The sequence below is a fragment of the Vicugna pacos genome, chromosome 31, assembly GCF_048564905.1.
Source record: "Vicugna pacos chromosome 31, VicPac4, whole genome shotgun sequence".
In the NCBI taxonomy this organism is placed as follows: Eukaryota; Metazoa; Chordata; class Mammalia; order Artiodactyla; family Camelidae; genus Vicugna; species Vicugna pacos.
Genome location: NC_133017.1, coordinates 8,626,605 through 8,644,705, shown reverse-complemented (window position 1 = coordinate 8,644,705; position 18,101 = coordinate 8,626,605). Strand labels below are relative to the sequence as shown.

General features: G+C 50.4%; 2 long non-coding RNA genes across 2 annotated transcripts in view; one reads left to right on the top strand and one right to left on the bottom strand.

The window, feature by feature from the left end:
• Nucleotides 1-699: 699 nt before the first annotated feature.
• LOC140690746 (uncharacterized) lies at nt 700-5,274 on the bottom strand. Its single transcript, XR_012066025.1, has 3 exons — nt 5,038-5,274; nt 1,795-1,924; nt 700-967 (listed from the first exon to the last, which is right to left on the bottom strand). It is a non-coding gene; the product is annotated as an uncharacterized lncRNA (long non-coding RNA).
• Nucleotides 5,275-7,143: 1,869 nt separating this feature from the next.
• The window catches only part of LOC140690699 (uncharacterized), a 316,124-nt gene continuing 305,166 nt past the window's right edge, over nt 7,144-18,101 (top strand). Inside the window, exons 1-4 of the long non-coding RNA XR_012065958.1 lie at nt 7,144-7,269; nt 8,700-8,780; nt 12,741-12,901; nt 15,743-15,860. This is a non-coding gene — a long non-coding RNA (uncharacterized lncRNA). The remainder of the gene's footprint in view (nt 7,270-8,699; nt 8,781-12,740; nt 12,902-15,742; nt 15,861-18,101) is intronic.

Below are 18,101 nucleotides of genomic sequence, written 5' to 3'. Positions count from 1 at the left end.
CAATGTTAAATTAAAAAAGTAAGCCCTAGAAGGTAGCCTATAGTGTGCTATGCTTTTAACTGTGTATATATATGTCAACTAAACTCACTAAATTAAGAACAACTACAGCTAGAGTCCAGGTGGGAGAGAGACAGATAAAAGGTGAGGTGAGCAGATTTGCTGCAGGTGAGCGAGTTCCTTTCCAGTAACATGTCATTCTCTCTGAAGCAGGAGGCAAGGCCATCTGCTGGGAGTCAGGGAAGAGACAGAGGGAAGCTTAGAGGTGTGCAGAGAGCAGAGAATGTTGACACGACTGAGTGATAAGAGGGAAATGTGCTCACTAGAGAAATCCTGGAGGATTGCCTGGCAGTGGCAACATGGTGGGCATTGATTTGTAGTCTTAGAAATCTGTGCTGGGAGAGTCTGTTCCCTGCAGGCTCAGAACAAAGAGAGCTGGATGAACCGAGATGGAAGTCGTCCTGGTGAGGAACTGAAAAGATCAAGGGTCAAGGGAGTTTTGTTTGTCATAAAAAGAGGGCTGAATGTGGATGCAGAGCTGGAAGGTGGGGAAGTGGAAGTAAGAGGAACGTGGACAGGCAGGAAAGCAGAGGAGTCAGCGCTTGATGCCCCAGTGAGGGTGAAAGAGGGCCAGGGAGGCTGGTGGAGAAGCAGCCGGACGGCTAGAGGTGGGCACTTCAAGGAGAGAGGCTTGAACCTGGAAGGAGACAAGCCCGGGTATGAGCCTGGGGATAGGGTGAATGGGGGGTGGCTGGCTCAGGCTGATGGAGAAGAAGACCCTAAAATGATCATACTGGGTGGTGGAGGGAGAGTCAACTTTGATGTCTTGATGGTAGGAGGTGAGGCAATACAGAGCTGGTGGTCCAGGTGCTCCTGACTGAGGCAGATGAGCAGGGAGGCCAGGGTGGCAGGCACTTCTAGGAAAGTATCTGGGTTTTCCAGGAGCTCCCAAGAGAGGAGGAGCAATGATCTGAAGGTGGAAAGTGAGCACAAGGAGGTCAACCCAGGCCCCTGATCAAACGGGGGTGTGTGAGGGGGCAAAGTGTCAACTCAAGAGATGGTTACCCAGGAAGCAGGGACCACGGGTGAAGTGAGGGGACATTCAGAGAAGAGAGGGAGGAAAGTCTTCTGGGTGTAGGGGGAAGAGAGGCCCCATGACAAAGGAGCACAGAGGCACATTGATGAGGATGGACTGGCTCTATGTTGACACTGAAGGGTTGGCTATATCTTTGTCCTGAGGGCTTAGTTTGGGGGGACTACTGGCCTCATGAGGACTCTCCTCTCAGCAGCCTTCATAGAGGCTCTCGCTACTGAGAGCTGTGTGGCCACAACTGTTCCTGAAGGGGCTCTGCCTCCATCTTCTCTTATCAGACTTTCCTGCCCAGCCCCTGACTGCCAGCGAGGGAGCCTGGGCAACGGCTTCTCGGAGAAGCAGGCTGATCTTACTTTTCTCCGTAACCCACGGCCTAGCAAAGGGCCAGCCCATGTGTGGGCCATGTAGGGGCTCGGATACTTACCGAACTAACTCAAAGCAGAATAATAGCAGAGCTGGAGGAAGTGACCACTGAGCTCACAGAGTTCACTGCCCACACCCCCATTCTACAGATGAGGAAACAAAGACCAAGCATTGAAGCAGCCTTGGCCAAGGTCATGCTGCTCTTAAATGCTGGCCTGTGTCGGGCATGCCAAGTGATGAGCTGCAGTGAAGGGGCTGAGAGGGGGCTCTGGGGCTTGACAGCTTGGGTTCAAGTCCCAGCTCTGCCATTTATTAGCCGTGTGAATAATGAATGTCCTTACCTTTAAAGTGGAACTCATAGTGGTGCCTACTCATTGGACTGTCGTGAACACAGCGTTCCTGGAACAGCAGGACAGAGTTCTGTAAGGGTTTGCTGTTGCTTTGGTTACTATTATTATCACCAAGTGAACCCTGAAATGAAGAACAAAGGCAGCAAGAATTTTTATTTTAAAGGGTTTTAAAATCCTCTGATGAATGATTCATTTCATCTATTCAAGTTTGCATTTGACCCTTATTAACAACTACACAATGGATGACTTTTGAGGCAATCTTGCTTCATGTCTTTTATTCTCACTTTCGACACAGGCTACTTAACAGGCAGCAGTTCCTTTTCCAGGAAGAGGGACAAAAAGTTAAAAATGACTCAGTGCCTCTCGGTCCCCAGTGAGTTGGTTGTGACCTGTCAACCCAGCTTTGGGGAAGTGCCAGCTCCTCCTGGGCTCGCTGAGCTGCCCCGCAGACTCCAAGGGGAGCCGTACCCCCACACGAATCCAGTCTCTTGGTTCCTATCTTTGCTTCAGATCCCTCAAGTACTACCCATGCTCCAGGGCCCCATCTGCCCCACCAACCTTGGCTGCTGGACTCCAGGACACTATCCTGGGTCTCAACCATCATCTGTTCCTATGACCGCCCCACTACTCTACATTTTGTCCTTCAAGTGTGGGCTCCTGTGGCTCGCCACACAGCAGGGGTCTCCCTGTCCTCCACCTTGGGTTACTGCTTTGTCCTGCACGGTGCCTAGCGAAACCGTGTGGAGGCAGGAAGAATACAGAATAACAGGTGCTCAGAGGGGCTGCCTTTCCCACTGCAGGGGCCCTGGAGAGCTTTCTCCCAGCTTGTTATTCACAGGCGCTGAAGCTGTGGAATCTCGATCTCACCAATTTAAAGGGCATCATCACTAATTACAAAAGCAATCATTTCTTCAGTAGCAAAAGGAGAAAAGACTTTGTGTTCCCCACCTCCAACTTTTTTCCTCCACCTTCAGATGTTTCTCATCTCTGGGCAAGGGTAGAAAGCAACTCACAGAATATTATTTTTCAATGTATTTTCCCACTCTGAAGATTGCTTTCCCAGAACCGATGAAGGCTAGAATGGTTTAGCTTTGTGGACTGAGTTTTCAGAAGCCTGGGGGGGGAGGGGAGAGGGGGAGGGGAGATAATTCAGCAATATTGAACCTAACAGAGACATTAAAAGTTTCTATTCTAAACAGAAAGGAAGCAGGATGCTATAGAAACAGGACAACCATAGTTGGAAATGCAATAACGAGTTACAAGAGAATAAACATAAAGATGTAAAAATGAAAAAGGACATCAAAATAAAAAAAGGTGGGAATGGGAGAGGGGAGCAAGAAAATATAGATTTTTTTTCTTTCTTTTTTTTCTTCGTTATTCTTAGGATGTGTTGGATCCTACGTGATTATCAGTCTAAAGGAAATAGATATAGTAATGGGTTGATATATTTGAAGAATAAGGTAACCACAAATCAAAAGCATACAATAGAGTCACAAAAAAACCAAAAAGAAACAAAATCAAAATGGCTTAAAGACTTAAATATTAAACAAGACACTATAAACTTCTCACAAGGAAACATAGGCAAAACATTATTTGACACACATCTCAGCAATGTTTTCCTAGGGCAATCTCAGCAACCCAAGCAACAGTAATAAAAGCCAAAATAAATAAATGAGACCTAATTAAACTTATAAACTTCTGCACAGCAATAGAAACCATAAGTAAAACAAAAAGACAACCTATGGAATGGGAGAAAATATTTGCAAAAGATGAGACTGACCATGGCTTAATTTCTAGACTATATAAATAGTTCATACAACTGAATAAGAAATAAATAAACAACCAAATCCAAAAATGGGCAGAACAACTAAACAAGCAATTCTCCAATGAAGACACACAAATGGCCAATAGACATATAAAAAAATGCTCAATATCGCCCAATTATCAGAGAAATGCAGCTCGAAACTACAATGTTATCATCTCACACCAGTCAGAATGGCCATCATTCAAAAGTCCACAAACCATAAATGCTGGAGAGGTGTGGTAAAAGCAAACCCTCCTACATTGTTGGTGGGAATGTATTTTGGTGCAGCCACTGTGGAAAACAGTATGGAGATTCCTCAAAAGACAAAAAAAAAAAAAAAAAACTTATCACCTAATCCAGCAATCCCACTCCTGGGCATATATACAGAGGGTACCTTAATTCCAAAAGATACCTGCACCTCAAAGTTCACAGGAGCACTGTTTAAAATGGCCAAGACATAGAAGCAACCTAAACTTCCACTGACAGATGACTGGATAAAGATGTGGTATTTAGATATAACAGAATATTACTCAGTCGTAACAAAGAAGGAAATAAGGCCATTTACAGCAACTTGGAGGGAACTGGAGATTATCTCACTAAGTGAAATAAGTCAGACAAAGACAAGTATCATATGGTATTATTTATAGGTGGAATTTAAAGAAAATGATACAAATGAACTTATTTATAAAACAAAAACAGACTCACAGACTTATAAAGCAAACAGGTGTTTGGGATTAACAGATACAAATTAGTATATGTAAAACAGACAGACGACAAGGATTCAGTGTAGAACACAGGGAACAATATTCAGTATCTTGCAACCTATAATGGAAAAGAACCTGAAAAAGAATAGACTATGTATATGTACAACTGAATCACTATGCTGTATACCTGAAACTAACAAAACAGCTGTATATCTGAAACTAACAGAACATTGTAAATCAACCACATTTCAATTTAAAAAAATTGATAAGCTCTAAATACCTTTATTCAAAGAAAATCTTGAAGTCTTCCCTCTTACAAAACTTAAAATGTGTAGCTTGAGGAGGACCAAATTATACTGGATGGGCAGTTACATACCCTCTCCAGCACGTCGCCCATGCTACACACACATCGTTTTCCTACAGGTAAGAACAGCCCTGAGTGCACAGGGAGCGAGTCCTTCTGGGACAAGGTCTGTGGCAGTGGCCTCCTTGTCATCGCTCCATCTCACCAGGAGGCCAGGATTTTCAGAGGTGAGGGGACATAGAGCTCATACACTACAAATTGATTTCCCGAAAAAACTATGGAAAAACCAAATTCACCTGCAGTGTGGGAAATATGAGCAAGGCCCCTAAGCAGACTGACAAGCCCAAAGTAAGATGGCCTGATGTTCAGATTGGAACCAGAACAACGACCATCTGGCCCCAGTTAGATGATCACCGCCTCACCTGCAATGAACTGCTCGTACTCAATGTCAGGGATGTTTCTGTTGAGACTTGGGAGGTCAAAGGAGTCGGACCAGGGAATCCAGACCTGGTTGATGTTGGGGCTCTGCCAGTGGTAGAGGTGGCCCCAGTACCGGCTCCTCCATCTTCAGCAGGGTCTTCAGGAGGAAGGCAATGTGGATGCAGATGTTCCTACGGAGGCTGGAGCCCTCTGGAAGTTTGAAGTCACACAGAAGGTACCTGGCAGGGAGCAAAGGGGAGCGGGTCTTCAGGGCCAGGCTTTTCACAGGAACCCTGGCTTAGATAGAACAGATACAATGGGAATCCCTGCACAGCCCATGGCCTAGACTCCAGACACATTCGGCAGCTTCTGGTTTGTAAAGTGGAGGCACTGTCCACCCATTTCCATGTGGCCAATTATTTCAAGTCCGGGAGCAGTTGCGGAAGACATCTTAGCGTCCGTCTAACACCACTAAGCACCTGACTATCACCTGAGCACCCGTTCTCCAGGGGCTCACAAACTTCTTGTTCTACAGAACCCTATACACTCTTAACAATTACTGAGAACCCCAAAAGGCTGCTATTTATGTGAGTTAAATCTATCAATATTTCCTGTGTTAGAAGTTGAATAAGAAGTTAGAAAAAGTGCATCAATTCACTTAAAAATATTAACAATCTGCTGTATGTTACCATTAATACTCTTAAACAAAATATAATTCTATTTTTCAAAACAAAAATCATTAGTGAGAAAAATAGCAGTGATTTTAATTTCTGCAAATATCTTTTGGACTGGTGAGAGCTGAATTCTCCTATCTACCTCTGCATTCCCTGTTTTTTGATATCACATGTCAAGTTTTCCCTGGAAAACCCCACAGGGACTCGGGAGAGTAAGAGTGTGCAAAAGGCAGGTGACATCCCGGCGTTTCTATAAAAATGGTCCTGCACCTCAGGGGCCTTGGATACACTTTGATAACTGCTGCCCTATCCTAGGTGAGGCTCTTCTACACTAGAACCAGGCAAGGGTCCTGGATTCTGTAATGAGTTACTGCCACAACACCCCTCCCTTCTCTGTGTGTTTCTCACAACCTCCATTACTGCAGATGAGGATGTAATCCTCAGCCAGGGCCTCTAATCCCATAAGACTGCTAACTTCAAGAGAGAGGGTCCCATCTACCATCCCTACACCCCGCATAGTTTATTTTGAGTTAAGCCCTAGATAACTGCTTATCGGCACTGACCCTTGTGTCTTATTCGTGAGGTTGACTGAAGTAACCAACACCTGGAATGAACTGAAATTTCCCTGCAGATAAACAAGGCTGATAAACCACCCCATTCCAACATCTGATTCTGGGGCTCTTCAAAACCCGGGTAAGGCCTGCTTCATCTAAGATGGGTTCTCCGCCTGCCCTTCCCAGGGGGTTCTGGAAGGACGCAGCCACCAAGGGAGACCCAGACTCGCGGCCCCAGCCCCAGGGCCTAAGGGGGAGGAAAGCTTGAGGCTGTGCCAAAGCCCTGCCCCGCCCCGCCCCAAAACGCTCCCCGGCACCATAGCCCTCCCCGGCCACCACCCCAACCCTGATCACAGCACGGTTCATGTCCACCGGCCCCGCCGACGGTGCGGACGTACGTTTACCTTCTGTGGGACGCCGCCCCAGACAGGATGTCGGCCGCCTACTGACCAGGTCAGAAATAGTCGCCCGGCCAAGCAAGCCGCCAACCCCAGCAGCAAGCACCGCCATGGTCCCTGGCAGCTACACACTTCCGGAGCCCGCTCCCCGCCCCAGAAGCGCACTGTGGCCCGTGCGGAGCACGGCGCCTGTAACCATGGCAACGCCGCGGGACCTTCCCCTAGCGCTTGCGTCGTGCGTCCCCCCGAGTCTAGCTGTGCGAGGGCAGAACTTGTGGAGCCAATGGGAGCCAGGGCACGGCCAGCACGGGGTTGGGGGGAGGCTTATGGGACAGCTGGGCGGGGCCGGGGAGGGCGGGGCCGCGCGGACATCCTCACCTGCCGGTAGCGCCGGCCGGAGGCTGGGGCGGTGCTGCCACCAGTGGGCGGGGCAAGGGGCAGCGAGGCAGCGGGGCAGCCAGGCAGCCGGGCAGCGGGGCGGGGGCACCCTCACCTGTCTGTGTGTGGGGATTAGCCTGGGCTCCGCGGCCTCCCCTTGCACCGGACGTGGACCCAGGCTGCCGGTGGGCAAGATAGAGGACTGAGCCCAGGCACGCACGGCTGGCCAGGTAGGGCACCTGAAATGCAGATCCGCCAGGCCCGCTGCCGGCCTTGAATACACTCTGCTAGGCAGTTTCCATGAAGACGGGATCTGTCATAAGAGGGGAGGTAGGGCTGGGGTGCCAGATGCCGGGTTGGGTGCAGTCTCAGAGGAGAGACACGGTGAGAGAGCGCAGAGCGGCCCTTGTGTTGGCTGGGCTAAGAGTTTGGGGTATAGGTTGGGGGTGGTGTGTGCCTTGCTCTGTGGTCTCCCCAAGAACCCTCACTCCAGAGCAAGGGGCTCTGCTCCCCCCACACGTCACTGCACTCCCTGCCTTCCCCAGCACCACCTGGGGTGTGGTCATGTCAGGGCAGGGAAGGCCCAGGGAAGGGGCTCAATCAGGGGGAGGGGCCACTCTGTAGGGATGCTGGACCTGACAGCGATGCGGTGCTTCGGAACTCCCCTGGGATGGGTTTCTAAACAGTGGAATGGAAGGGCCTCTCCTTCCTGGGGTGCAGTTGGGGAAGCTAGATCCATCATGTATGTCAGCCCTGAAAATGGAGGCTGCACTACATCCATTCCTGGAACGAAAAATCAGGCCCCTCCGGCCAAGGTGACTCAGAAAGTCATTCAGCAATGTTCGGGGTCCCCAGTTTAGGCTTTCAATTAGAGCTGAGCGGCTCAGGAGGCCAGAACCCTGTCCGTGACTCCAGGAGTAGGCTTTCTGCTGGGGTACAGGATCCTCACAAACACTTGTGTCCTTGTGGGTCACTCCCCTCTGACAAGCTGGGAGGCAGGGTGCAGTTGTGGGAAATCGTGTTTCCATGAGGAGAGGGCCACCAAGTGGTGGGGGCACAGGAGACAGTGAGAAAGAGTCCCGCAGCCTTTCTGGAATCAAAAAACTAGCAAATGTGGAAAAGTGCATAATTTGTTTTATTGAACAGGCTGCTTATGTACGTTTGGAGGGCCAGGTTCAAGGACTCTGCATCCCTCCAGGACAATAGCCTCAAGAGTAGAACAGACAGAGTATGAGGAGATGTGTGGTTTCTCCCAGGAATGAGGCAGAACAGGGATTTCTGCAGATTTACAAGGAGACCCCGACCACTGAGCATGGGGTTACAACCCCACGTGACCCTTGTGGTGTTTGGGCTCTGGGTCTGGCCTGATCATGTATTATTCCAGGTGAGTTCCAGAAACTCAGAGCGTAGAGATAGAGAGGCTGAGCTTGGAACCCGGTGTGGAGACGGAGTGTCCATTATCCTGAGTCCCCTCAGCCAAATCACTGTAGCTGAGTTCGAACACCACCCAGGCCCCCAGGGTGGCCGTGGAGGGAGAGCAAGCCTGGCAGGTGACCCAGGGGTCCCACTGCTCTTCCCCTCCCTTATCTTTGTTCCCTTTCTCCCCGGAAGGTGTGATTGTCTCATGTCATGGTGACAAGCCATCTCTCTTCTCTGTCAGGTGGGGTCCCCACCCCCGCTCAGCCTTCTCTCTGCATGGATGCTGAAGGACCAGGCTCACTTGAAGTTCTGAGCTTGAGCAGTAAGTTGGAAACAAAGAAACCAATGGAAACAAAGAAACAAGTCAATGTGGCAAAGCTCCCCACCACAGAGAAGCTGCCCTGAGTGGAAGGGAGGGCGTGGGCATGCCCATTTGTTTCCTGTCTCCCAGTGCTCTTCATTTTCTTATTGCAGACCTGCATGGTTACAACAAAATGATCTGCAAAACTGAAAATATTTACTCTCTGGGTTTTACAGAACAGGCTGACCAGCCTCTGCTTCCCATACCGGTCAAGTGATTGGAGTACCTTTCCAGTTTGCAAACATCTGGGCAGACCCAGGTTTACAAAATTCTTTAAGAGTAGTTACGGAGTTTTGCTGCTAAACATTTTTTACTGCTGTATACTTCTGAGCTGAGGTTGTGCTGTGTAATTCTTAGCCGGGATTTTCTTAAACTGTTTCTCGTTTCTTATACCAGACACCACTAAATTCCAAGGGGAATGGGATGTTAAGGAAGCCATGGAGTTTAGGAAAAAGTTACAGATTTAATTTCCACATAAGCATTGATGTATCTCCATCCTAGGCAGTATCGGTTCTGCGGTATTGATAGGGGAACTAAATAGCAACCAAATTTATAGAAAATAGTGGGTCATTTTGTATACAAGTTCTTCTTCTCAACATTTTTGTAATGTTTACAGTTTAAGATGACCATTCCTGAGAAACAGGCAGCCTCTTAGAATGAAATAGAATTTTCCCTGAACCATATTCAATTTTTATTTTGTAGACAGCAGGAAGGGCAATCACACATCCAACACTTGGGGACCTCAAAGATAAAATGTAACTTTCTGAGAGCACACACCCCCCGTCTCCCCCTGCTCTTTTCACTGTCCCACTGTCCCTGAAGGCTCTTTCGTAACTCATGCTCCTGACTCTAGTAGCTCTTCCTCCTCGTTCCTCAGCTGGTAAGTTTACTTTTCTACCTTGACCAAGCAAACTGAAGCCAACAGAAGAGAACTTTCACCAGCAACTCCCAGCACATCCTCTCGCCTTCTGATGTCTGTGACCTCACTCTCGCTGCCCCACCTCTTATTACAGGTGACATCGAAAGCCAGATCATCCAAAAGTCGCCATGGGGGCCATCCATCCAATCTTCTCCAGGCTGTCACTCCCACATCCATCCTCTCTGTCACTACCTCATCTATTTTGTTCTCCTGCTTGTTGTCTCCTATCAGTATATAAAAGTCCGTCCTCTTAAAAGAAAGAAACAGCACTCCTTGACCCTAATTCGCCCCCACTAATTGCCACCCCATGTCTTTGCAGCAAATCTTTAATGAGTAGTTTAAACTCAATGTCTGCATATTCTCTTGAGCCATCCCATTTTGCACCCACTCTGGCTGTTCCCCTGATCCCTTGCTCTATGGAAACTGCTCTGTCAAGGCCATCAGTGACCCCACGTTGCTAAATATAGTGGTCAGTTTTAAGTCTTCATCATGCATGGCCCTTTGGCAGCATTTGACCCAGCTCTTCCATCACTCCTCCCCCGTGTCCCTGCTTTACTTGGCCTCCAGCCCATCACTCTGCTTTCGATCCACTGGCTGGTCTTTTGCCATAGTCTCCTCTTTTTTCCAAACATTTAATGCGAATGTGTCCCGGAGTTGGGTCCTGCGATACCTTTGGTGGAAGCAACCAGAATTGGAAATTGACATGCCCTCAATTTCTCGATATGTCCAAAACTCCCTGATTTGCCTTTTCCATTTGGAACTCTCTCCCTGATACTCATATTCTTTTTCTTTCATTCATCTTGCTTTCACATTCATACATGTGTTCTACTGTGTAAATTACTTTTCCAAATTTTGAATCAGTCCATACATATCATGTAAAATGCTCAGATCTCTATTATTTCCACTAAGATGCTCATTCTACCTTAGAACCTTTCTGCATTTCTGTATTTATATTAATAAAGTGAATAGTATTTCTACAAGCCCCATAGTTAAACAGTGTGTTTGTTTGGGGCTATTATGTAACATGAAATAATGATACATCAACATAATCCTTTTTCATTTAATTTTATGTAGCAGCAAGATGAGGTTTTTGCATTGACGACTGGTTTTATTGAAATTTTACCTATGTTATGGACAGTCAGTTTATGTGAAAGCCCACATTTCTCCCCTTTTCTGATATATTTTTCATTTGGCTATTATAACATATAACTTGGCATGAAATAAAATTCCAAATTCATTCACATAATAAAATTAATACATTTAAATTATATTTTTTTAAAGTTAAAAAGAAAGAAAAAAAAACCCAGACTCGTCTAACTATTAGGAATTTTGGTAGCAATATCTTATAGACTCCTTAACCATGACATTGAAGAACTGAGCTGATTCTAGCCCCTTTCCACCTGCTCAACCCCATCTTGTCCTATCCCCTGTGGATGGAGAGGACATCCATCCCATTTTCCAGGTCCAGATGTTGGAACCATGTTCTTTCTCTCTTTTTCTCTTACACACACACACACACACACACACACACACACACACACACACACAGCAAATCCATCTTGTTAGAAAATTCTGGCTACTCTGTCTTCATTAACCACCTACTCCCTGTTCCCCACCCTCCTAGGAGCCACCTTCAGCCACTTCTTGGACACCAAATAGCCTCCTTCTTCCATCTTTGCTTTTCTACAATCTCATCCTCACAGAGTCAGAGGGAGCCTATAAAAGCATACATTGAGGGGGTGGGTGTAGCTCAGTGATAGAGCACATGCTTAGCATGCATGAGATCCTGGGTTCAAACCACAGCACCTTCACGAAAATAAATAAATTATCCTCCCCCCCCAAAAAAACAAAACAAAAGCATAAATTGGACATCACCCATCCCATCAAAACTCACTAAAAGGGTCACCATTTCATTAGGATCCAAAGTCGTCCCAAAGTCTTCCAGGACCCGGCGGGCTCTGCCTCTCCGCCCACACTCTCCCCCTCAGTCTGGGGGCCTCTGGCTCCGGCTCTTCCTTCTTCCTCCGGATCTATGCTGCTTCAAGTTCATTACTCCGTGAGATCTGCCACGATTGCCTTGTTCCCTCCTGTCTGCCTCGCACCCCACCGCCATCACCTGAGTTTGCTCATATCACTCATATTTTTCCCCAAGCTCTTGCTACCCCCAACATGCTGCCTGTTTCCTCTGCTAAAAATCTGAGCCCCCAGTGATGGGGAGTCGTGTCTATTTTGTTGAATAATAAAGCCCAAGAGCCTTGGGAACGGGTCTAGTTACTAGATTCCCATATGTCGTAGGAGCTTACACAGATTTGCTGAATGAATGCAGAAGTCCTGGTCCAATCCGATGGAGCACTTCTGTATCCTGCTCAAAGAATAACTCTCCTTTCCCCTGAGAGGGGTGACCACTTCCTTGGTGATCAAAGGCAAGGTCTATTTTCTTTATGCCGTTAACCTTAGGCGGGGAGACTGGGGGATCTTCATTTATATTTTAAAATTTGATTCACTCTGTAGTTTGTCTTCTGTCTATGTATTCTTTTGAGAAACCATTTATGAGTGATCATTCTTCCATCAGATTGAACAGGATCCAGGGGGAATTACCAAGCCTGTTCCATCGGACATCCTATGTGTCATGTCCTGTGACCCAGTGGATGCTCAGCACATAAGTGAACCGACAGGAGTGAGTGAAGAGATGGGAGCATCTCATTATTGTGTTGGCTGCACTCTGTCCGATGCCTTGAGATTTGGGGGTTTACAAGTACGGAGGGTAGAGGTCAGGTCCTCTGTGATCTTCCTGAGTGCCCTGGCCTTACCCATTCCCCCAGCCCCCTCTGGGCAGCCAAGGCCAGGAGCTAGGCTACCGGCGATTGTGCTGATCATTAATCCACCTCACCCAATGTCCGGGGGTAGGAGCGGCCAGCACAACTGGTTATAGACCCTGGAGTCAGGTCCTTGGAGGAATTCCTCACTGAATGATGTTTTGGACCTTTTATTTTTCTCTATAGCCTTCAGCTGAAGAAACAGATTGCCTTAGATACACGAAAGTTGAGGACACCTACTATCCCCATCAAGCCCTGGTGGGGCTGGGAGTGTGCTGTTTGTACAGCCGGTGGGCTCGTGTTGCTTTGGGCATCCCTGTGCCTGAATTCCTGCAGTACACTCGGTGGTAAGGATGGGGGTGCCTGGCAGGGATGGAAGCGGGTCGGGAGACTGCACAGCTGGGGTGATGTTAACCTGGGGTGAGCGGGAACCTGCTGATGCATGGCATCTCGGTGTAGGGAACTCTCCACACTCAGAGGGGTTCCCACTCCCGCCGGGGCCCTTTGATCAGGGTGCTGGGCTGTCAGCACAGCAGGGTCCCTGTGAGGATCATGGTGCCTTCAGGCAGTGGGAAGTGAGGGGTCAGTGGCACCTAATGTGTTTCCTAATCTGCAAAACTGGAATGATGTTAACCATCCCGCAGGTTCGTTGATGGGCTGGGACACACTAGACAACCAGGAGCTAGAATTCCTCTGTCCGGATTGTTTTCCTTCCTTCCCACTATTTGCTCTCACAAGCTCAATCTCTCTGTCTCTCTCTCTTTCACTTGTAACTTTCTCTCCTGCTCTGGTTTCATTTGATTCCCACCCTCCTCCCAATCCTCAGATGAGTGAAATTAATTTCTGCGTGTCAGTCCCAAATTCCCGGGAAAGATGCTCTGCCCCATCTGGATTTGTTGTCCAACCCATCAGTTGCAGCCAGAGGAGAGAGTCCCTCTGTGACCAGTGCAGGGGCTCTGCCCAGCCACCCAGCCACCACTGTGGGAGCACATAGCTCTCCGAGGAGGAGGTACTGGCTGTGACTTGGTGTCACTAAGTGTGAATTTATGTCTCCACTTGCCCCACCTTCATCCTCCTAAACAAAGATGAAAATTAAACATTCCCGAGATTTGTGTCATGGAACACTCAGGGTGGGGGCTAAGAGGGCTGGATTCCCTGCTGAGGGTAAGGGGCTGCAGTGACTCCCCAGTGAGAGCTTGTGAAGGGAACAGCACCAGCCCCACCGGACACTTAGGGCGCTGAGTCTGCGTGACATTGAGTCAGGCTTCTGATCACAGCTCAGGGGTCTGGTCCGACTGGTTAGTCTCTGAAACCAACTAGCTTTGGATTCCTCAATCCCTCCATGAGGTTTTACCTGAAGCACCAACTTCTGTATCTCTGAAGACAGATGATGAGGACCCTTCACGTAAGGCATTTGCACAGCCCTGTGCGGGAATTTGTGCTGCACGGTCTGCCCGGCGAGCTGACCGAAGTTGGTATTTTACTGATCTTAGAAATAGTCTGGTTTCCTGATGCACTGTTTCACTTAACAAGCAACAGAAGCAACCTCTGTCTGATAAAAGCAAAAAGGGACTTAATGAAAAGACACTGGGAGGTTGCATGGAGTTGCCCAGACCAGAGCCGACCCGGGGGCCGTAGGAGATGTTGGGGAGCCCTAGGCACCAGGCTGGGCAGGGTGTCACCAGGCCCCCTGCTGCCCCATCAGGGACCCCCCTCCTCCTGACCCTCCACCTCAATGCAGGTTCGTGTCCCGGCAGGGCCATGTCACACTGAAGCCACCAGCACACACCTCAATAGGGGAGTTGGCCCCGTCTCAGCTAAGGGCGTGCCTGGTGTGGGGAGAGGCCCAGTTAGAGGAAGGCGGTTCCCCTACTGTTCCGAGTTAAGGTGCAAGTCAGTGCCGGTCACTCAGGGGAGCCAGGGTGGTCTGACCTCATTGTGGTGACTATGCCGTCTGAGTTCACTTATTACTTTTTAGGTTGGAAGGCCCAAGAGGGAGAAAAATTGGAGGTTCTAGTACTTATTTTATATTTCCCATGTACCAGGTATAGTAAGCAAGCCACTTGGGACAAGGCCTAGAGCAACCACGTTAATAGGTCACGGAGCAAGTCGTGCAGTCAGGCCCCTGCAGCCCCGAAACCCATGTCCTCATCAGCTCCGTAGTTTCCAGTGGATGCTGTAGGGATTTATGGGACTGTGTGCTCCTGTGGGGGCTGGGATGTGTGTGTTTAAATCCACATCTTCAGAAATTCGGCTAGAACCACAGCCAATTATTGTCTGCATGGAGGCAGAGGAGGGGAGGCTTGCAGACTCTAGTCCAGCTTGTGAGGAGCTCAGAAGTTGCTCCTTCTGTCCTTAAAATACCAGAGCTGAGGGAGCTGAATACCCACTGCTCTTCTTAGATCCACAAGAAAACTGAGGGGGAAAGCTGCTCCCAACCCAGAGAGGCAGCCGGGCAGGCTTAGAAAGTCACAGCTCCCAGGGCAGAACCGTCTTTTGTAATAACCCCGGGGGCAGGCAGATTTAACAGGTCCCTGAGGCCAGCGGGAGGCTCAGCGTGGGGAAATCTGAGTGTGACAACTCCAGGGGGCCAGTCAGATGGGCCCCCTGCTCTTTTCCATGCATTTTACCTCCAAGAACGTGTCCTGTTCTCAGAATGAAGTTCAGAGGAAAATTCCTCATGCTTCCTGCCTGGAAAGGAGAAAATAACTCTATTGAAATACACCCAGAACATTCTGTTTCATTGGGGGTAGTTGTTTTTTGTTTGTTTTTTTAATGAAAAATTATTTTACCAGAGCCTAACCAACCTGGGAGAAGGGAAATCCCTTCTGTCTCACCCAAATTGGGGTGGGGGGAAAGAGACACACTTGTGGAGGTCACAGCTCAGGTCACAGGCTCAATGAGAACTAATCACAGGACTGCAGATGCCCTGCTCTGTCCTACTCCCCCAACACCTTACCGCCATGACAGTAGGGCCCCTGTGTAATAACAGGAATAAAACTAAAAGAAGTAAATGTCTCAGGAGTGTCTAGGGAAAATCCAAAGACAGCGGGGAGATGAAAACAAGGACACGCAGGCTGTTTTAGCCTCTCACACCAATAGCTGTAGCAAACTACACACAGCCCAGCCCCGGTAGATAAACAGACAACCTCACAGAAGAAATTATTTATTTTGGTTCTCTTACCCAGTGCATTCCATGGTGCATCCTCGCCTAGAATTGAGTGGAAGCAAGTCCATCTCAGAAGGGACATAACTGAAGAGGGATGGCTTCCCAGACTCTGATGGGCAGAGAGAGCACCAGCCTGGGTGAGAGAAAGGTGAGGGGTGGGGTAGGGGGTGGGCTTCCTTCTTCCCCAAATAAGGAACCTTCCTGAGGCCAGCACAGTAGGAGGGAGGGCCATGGGGTGGAAGCAGACAGACTTCTTCCTGAGAACTGATGGGATGCCTCAAAGGGACCATTCAGGTGCCCAAACTGGGCCCTGAGGGTGGGAGCCAGTCGGTCTGACTCAGAGCCCAGGACTGAGGTGGGCGCACAGCAGGCCGGTCTTACTTGGCCGGATCCATTTCACTTCTCCGAAGCCCTGTGTAAAACATGAAGCGTGGACGGCCTGGTGAGCACAGCTCTGCCCTCAAGACCTGTTTCAACTCCTCTCTTCCCGGAAAACAGCATCTCTAAGCCCGTCCTTGGTGACCTCACAGAGATCACCCAAGTGGCCCAGGCTAGTGACCGGGAACATGTACCTTCCTGCAGGCAACCCCTGACGTACACTGATGCATAATATACTGGCAAAGAGTGAGTCCCTGTGCATTGGTCTAACAGCTGCCAAAGGCCCAAGAGGTGGTGTGTGGGACATGCAGGGGTGCAGGAATGTAGGCAGTGCAAAAGTAACTGATGACAGGCGTGCAGGGGCTGTGGAGGGCGCAGGCAGTTCAGGGGATGCGGGAGTGGAGGGATGCAGAATTGCAGAGAGTAGCAGGGGTGCAAATGTGCAGGGAGTGTAGGGATGCAGGGAGGTGCTCAGGAACGTGACCAGGATTAGAAGGCAAGTGCACATCCTTGCAGTCAGCCTGACCCCGGGAGGCTAGTACAATGCTTTGGGGCGGCGGCGGCGGCGGTGGCGGTTGGGAGGCTGCCCGGGCAAGCCGGTAGATTTCTTCTCTTCCCTGCAGCCTGGCCTGGGGTGGGGCTTGGCCGCCAGAGATTCGCCAGATTTTGGACTCCAGGTAAGCTTGCTCCTGGGAGGTGGGGCGGTTAGGTCAGGGGGCGGCGGCAGCGACAGAGGGGCGGAGCGGGGCTGCCCCTGGCGAACTGGTGGAATAGCTGCCTTGTCCCGGCTGCCGGGCCTGGGAGCGGCCTCTGCTTCCCCAGGTCGCCGGACACGCCTGCCCCCTCAGCTTGCTGAGTGGGGAGCGGAGGCGGTGTCGTTAAGCTGCGGGGCCCACGGGGGGAGGGGGGCTGCCGCGGGGAAGCCGATCTATTCGCTCCGCTCTCCCCGGCGGCGGAGCCAGGGGCGGCTTCTTCTGCCCTAGAGGCGGAACGCGGTTCTCCAGGTGAGCTTGCTCCTGGGAGGCGGGGGTGGCGGCGGCAGGGGGAGGGGCTGTGTTCCAGGGAGCTGCTCCATTTCTTCTCTCCTCCGCGGCCTGGCCTGCGGGCGACCTCTGCCGCCGGAGATTTGTCTGAGATCCGACTCCAGGTGAGCTTGCTCCTGGGAGATGGGTGCGGTGCGGTCAGGGGGCCGGTAAGGTGGTGGTTGAGGCCATAGGGAGGCTGCCCTGGAGGAGCTTGTGGATTAGCTCCCTGTCTGCACTGCGTGGCCTGAAGGCGGCCTCTGCTGCGCCAGGTTCCGGGACACCCCTGTCCCACTTTGCCTGCTGCGGGCGGGAGGCAGGGTAATAAGGGTGCAGGGGTGGCGGTTGTCGGGAGCCTGCAGCGGGGGAGTGGGCCCATTTGTTCCCATCTTCCCCGCGGCTTGTCCTGGGGGCGGCCGCTGTTGCCCTGGGTTACGAGACACGTGTATCCTAGTCGGCCTGACCCCGGGAGTTGGACTTGGTACGTTGTGGGTGGTGGCAGCAGCGGCAGGTTTTCCCATGGAGCTTGTCCATTTGCTCCCACTTCCCCCCATGGTTTGCCCTGGGGTCGGTCCCTGTTGTCCCAAGTTCGCCGGACTTTCATCTCCAGGTCAGCCTGCTCCCTAGAGGAGGCCACTTTGAAGTCAGGGGCAAGAGTGGTGGCTGCTGCGGGGGTAGGGGCTGCCTTGGGGAGCTGGTGGATTGGCTCCCGTCTCCCTGATGGCCTGGTGTGGGAGTGGCCTCTCCTGCCCCAGATCACCAGACACACCTGTCCCACTCAGCCTGCTGGGGGAGGGGCGCCCTGGGCGGTGCCTTTAAAGTGCGTGGGTGGCGAAGGCGGGGGTAGAAGACATGCAGCGCGGAGCCTATCAATTTGCTCTCCTCTTCCCCGCGGCCAATCCTGGGGGCGTCCTCTGCTGCCCAAGAAGCCGGATGCCCGTCTCCAGGTCAGCTTGCTCCTGGGAGACGGGCTCGATG